Source organism: Tribolium madens, unplaced genomic scaffold (genome assembly GCF_015345945.1).
Source record: "Tribolium madens isolate multiple individuals breed KSU strain unplaced genomic scaffold, Tmad_KSU_1.1 Scaffold_91;HRSCAF=231;Tcas5.2_LG7, whole genome shotgun sequence".
Taxonomy (NCBI): Eukaryota; Metazoa; Arthropoda; class Insecta; order Coleoptera; family Tenebrionidae; genus Tribolium; species Tribolium madens.
The window spans coordinates 18,435,465-18,440,649 of NW_025401063.1; the positions used below are offsets into that span (position 1 = coordinate 18,435,465).

Consider the following 5,185-nt stretch of genomic DNA (forward strand, 5'->3'; position numbering starts at 1 on the left):
TTTAATTCTTAAACTAATGTATTTGGAATAAAATAAAATGGTTAACATAATGTAAGTGAATAATACAAAAGGTAAATAAATGTTAAAAATAGGGAGTATTCCTATTTCAGGCCTTATCAAAGTCATAATACAAAACTGAAACTATTTTCTAAACACATAGTGATCAACAAAGGCATTAATGTTTTAAGAGACATTATTACATTTTAACGGAAATTGGTAAAAATAACAATGGTGATTAGCACGCTTATAAATACAAAGATCTGATTAAATTAGTAATTTTACACTAACTATAGACTTTAACGGAATTAGGAAAAACAATCAAAATGTATTTATTATTCGATTTGGAAAAACATTGTAATTGCTGTATCAGGCTTATCTATGCATCGTATGACATCTCTGGTTTTCATTTGTCAACTTAACACGCTAATAAGAAATAAACGATAAATGAAACTATAATCTTAAACCTAATTTGGAGTTTGTGAATTGTAACCAGAGGCCAAATCTCTGTCGTCATTGCTTTGACCCGTGAACCTACGAAAATCCACAACAAAATCGTAATATGGTACGGCATGGTAAGTCGGAGCAACGTGAACAGTCAAAAGGAAAAATAAATCAAAACTTACAGCTCATGACTATGTAATTGAACAATCGGACTGCTTCGAGCTGATAGCTTCTGGCCTCAGATAGTGGCACAGGGTGTTTTGGCAGTTTCTTCTTCAATCGACACAACTAGTCTGATTCAATTTGACGACTGATTTTGACTGAACTATTAGCGATATTCACGCTTCCTTTTTATAGGGCGAATACCACGTCATCTCTTGCGATGGGTTCTTTCCAGTGCACAGGGCAAGGACATCCCGCATTCCAGTGCGAATATTTTGTGAGTCATAAAACGCACTTAAAGGAGAGATCAACTTTCAAAATGCACTTTTTTTTATTTATCTAATAAACGCAATGTATTAAAACATGAACATTTGTGAAATTAAATTCGAAATATTTAGGCTGGGAACTTCAAAATTAAATATTTTGTGAAACTGCTGTGACGTCACTCCAGCCCAACTCCATCCTTTACTGCACGATCGCGATTGCGATACGTTGGCCTACGACTTTTTTTTCGATAATTTCCCTTAATAGATGAATGATTTGGAAGAACACAATGATTTACTTCGTTAACAAAATTTTATTGTGTATTCGGTGGTTTTGGATAAACAATTTTTAAATGATTTAGGCCGCATAAAAAATTATTGTCATACTGGCTGTTTAGAAAGTTATCACGATAGTCGTTTGAAGTGTGCTCTCCAAAAAGGCTACATTTCGCATTCAATGTTATATTGATCAGGACAATGCAAAAACTGAAAAACTCGCCAGCTCTAATTTTATTTACGTAGCAAATTCCGAGGAAGATTCCGTGTTCTTGACCGCATTTTAACTTCATAGGTTTGGTCTCTTTACAATATATAAAGACTTTAAGTCTTTTCAGCATTAAAAAGAACAACAAGGGCTTTTTGCCCGTCACAACTACTCCCCCTTTTACTGAAAAACATGGGTTTTAATAACCCATGGCTTTTCTAAATAATACTAAAATACTTACAAACTAATTTAACTATCCACCTGGATATTCCTACTTGAACTCTTGGTTATGATAATTAATATCAAAAATTTTCATCTAATTGGTTCAAGGAGCAAAATTCAGGGATTCGGTATTTTACAAGAATAAAGACAAGGTTCTAAACAACAAACCAAGTAACCTTGCGTCCATTATGGTTCTTCTGGAGTTCTGGATAGCTTGATTAATTCTGGATTCGACATATGGTCTACTGATCGTGAGAGTCTTCCGCATGAGTTAACAACATTTGACGCGAAGACTGGTCGGTAGTGGTATTTGAGGATCATTATGGACTGGCTCAACCAAGGGACTCGGAGTTGGTATTCTGGTTGAGTCCAAGAATGTGGACAGCTCAAGTCTTCACAAGCTGTCATGGGTAACAGACAGTTCTTTCCTTTCGAGTCTATAACATAGCATTCGGATAAGTACAACGACAAGTGCTATGCAAAATGGAATGGCTAAGATAAACCATAACATTAGTCCAATACGGCTGCTACATTCAACTTCTAAGTTGTCTTCTGTCCCTCAAGGGTGGATCTCTTGTGTGGTAATATGGGTAATGGCTCTATTCTTCCATCCAGGCAAATGATCCGTTTCCGTAACAACTGGGTACAAATCAGCATGTGCTGTTCGCCACATCCGAAGACTTACGTCTTCATGTTCTTTTTCTTTTCTCTAAATTGAACTTCTTCTTCTTGGATCTTCTTGGTATGGAAACGATGAACAAAAACTCGAATAGCCCGTCACACCAAACTTTTATTTAAAACACAACGCGTTTCAACCACAAAGTGGTCATCCTCAGGTGAGAATAAAACTAACTAATTTAACAATGGTAATGCCTTATATACTAATTTTTCCGACTTTCACTTTCTCTACCCCCAACTAACGAGCAGAGGGGAGAAAAGGGAATGGGGCCGTTGTCTGAATTCATAAGCTTATCTCTATTTTTAAATATTTCAAGACTCTCGAAAGCGTCAAGAAATTTACAATTATTGACTACTCTAATGATTTTTACATTAGTTTCATCTATTTTATGGTCTTTTTCAAAAATATGTTGGGCCACACTTGATTTTTCAAATCTGTTATATCTTAAATGAGCTGTGTTCTTTAAACCTAGTGTTAACTGAACGACGTGTTTGCCCAATATATTTTTGTTCACAATCTTTACAATTAATTTCATAAATCCCCGATTTTTCTAATGGTCCTACTTTATCTTTAGGATTACCAAGAAAACTTTTGAGACTTCTRCCAGAGTTGTAAACAACTTGGAAGTCAAGATTTTTGAAAATTTTACTCACACCTCTTGTGATTGAGGGAGTATAAGGTAAAGTTATAAATTGTGTTTTCTTCGGAGTGTTTGTAAAAGTCGTGGAATTAYTGACCATTTTTCTATATTTAACTTTTTGAACCATTTTGTTAATTATGTTAACATCAAAACCATTACACTTCGCTGCATCTTTAATAATTTTGAGCTCTTTTTCAAACCTTGCATGAGTCAAGGGAAAATTAACAAGCCTGTAAATGAAAAAGTTAAAACTCGCCATTTTATGTTGAGGACAATGATGTGAGTCAGTGGTGATGTAGCGAAGTGTACTAGTGTTTTTCCTATAAATATCAAATTCTAATACGTTATTAGTTCTAATTACTAAAGTATCTAAAAATGGTAACTTTCCTTCTACTTCTTTTTCACCAGTGAAATTTATACTTTCAAAGCGGTTGTTTAAAATTTCGAGAAAATGCCCATGGTACATTTATTAAGATCAAAAATGACAAAAATGTCATCCACATCATTTTTGATCTTAATTCCATACCAAGAAGATTCAAGAAGAAGAAGTTCTCTAAATTAATCTAACAAAACCTTTGATTTATAACCATTCTCCTTATTCCAACAACAAATGGTTTTCTCTCAATTGGGAAGGTAGCCGGAGAGGCGTTATATCCTACAATGTGTACCAAGAGTTGTTGAGCTCCGAAGAGAAAAGGGTTGTTACCAGTGAAAGTGAATAACGAAAGTTACTTCATGTCACCCATTACCCGGATTCTACAGCATTACACCGAAGAGATCGAATGCAACACCTTAATACCACCAATTTTTCACCTCAACAACCGATGGATAAGTTTTAGCCCTCATCCAGGAAACGGATTGGCAACACCCATTACCTTAACAGTGGACACGGAAGACCACTTGCCTTTCAATTCTATACAAAGTTTGGGCACTGGTGGATTTTACACGTCTAAAGAAATTCGAGAAGCCCAAAGAGCAATGTTATTCGGCTATGAAAGCCAGGCCATTACTAATATCTAGGCCAGAAAAGCGTTAGGCCAGCCTGTGGATTCTCAAGGAGTATCTATGTTGTCTATGTTTAGCACCGAAGAGCTCAAGAATTTAGCGGACTCTACTTTGGAGCAGATGTGGGGATGGTTTAGTTGGTTAGGAAACCTAACCAGTGGTCTCATGGGAATATACATAGTTTGGAGAATTCTTAAATGGATAATTGAGATTATCATTAATGCTGTAGCTATACATCGTACTCACGGGTGATCATTTAAAATTTTTGCTAGCTGTTGGGATAGTTTAACCCTATGGTTTTTACATTTGAAACACAGAAAAGAGATTGCCAGAAAAATGCGACTAACGCGCTCCAATACTGAAAGTACTGAAATGTTAGCTGTACAAACATTTGAAACTCCCACAGTTAATGATTGTCAACCGGTTCAGAATTTATATCCCCCCATTTCAAACTCACCCCAAGCGTGATCCAAGAACGTATGGTAACTAAAATATAAATTGACTCAGCGAATGAAATTCGGACTTGCTTTTCGTATAAGTAATTTTTAATTAATATAGTTTAAATTCTAATCTTGTTTCTCATATTTGATCTTTTGTTAGAGCAGAAGGGTAATCGTGTAAACAAATCAACACTTTTTGTTAAAGTCACTAGTGAAAAGTTAGTTGAAGTCGAACTGAAGACATGGTACACCGCACATGCTGACTGGTATCCTGTTATAACCTTGGTAACTGAACCACTGTGGGTAGTCAATGTCTCCATTATGGATGGAAAAGTCCCAAAATCTTTAGAATCCTGGGCAATCAAATGGAGAAATAGTGATGGTTCCCTAGAAGGAAGTATTTCCACGAAGAAACTTCCCATATTAATGTACCTCATGTGTGGTTGTTTCTAAAACTTTATGGCCGTCAAGAAAAGTTCTATCCTACAGACAGTCGACATCACTCGCACCCTATCGTACTATCATGCGTGTAAACCACCGATTGAAGCCAAAAGCCCATCCAAGCTCGAACACCAGACCTATTTTGGACCTTTCCCTTGGCTCGCTATTGCAACCATCTTATTGAGCTGTTTATCAGTCAGTTTAATTATTCGACTGATTTGTTTTAGGCGTCGAACAGATGAACCATCTGTCAGTTATCGTCGCTACTCAGAAGTCTCACTACCGTGCGCCTCTGGTACGGTATCTCCCAAACCTTAAGGCTAAAAAGGAACATGTTTTAGTTTGTTGCTAAAGCGGCAGATGGCGCGGAATTTATATTTCTATTTTCTCTTTAATAAAAAGTTTCGT

The 5,185-nt window shown here is 36.0% G+C and overlaps 1 protein-coding gene across 1 annotated transcript in view; it reads right to left on the reverse strand.

Annotated features, from left to right (window-relative positions):
* Window positions 1-5,185, reverse strand: part of LOC123012103 (THAP domain-containing protein 2-like) — a 15,807-nt gene continuing 10,622 nt past the window's right edge. The window contains 1 exon segment of the mRNA XM_044409900.1: window positions 1-5,097. The gene's annotated coding sequence lies outside the window, so the exon portion shown is untranslated.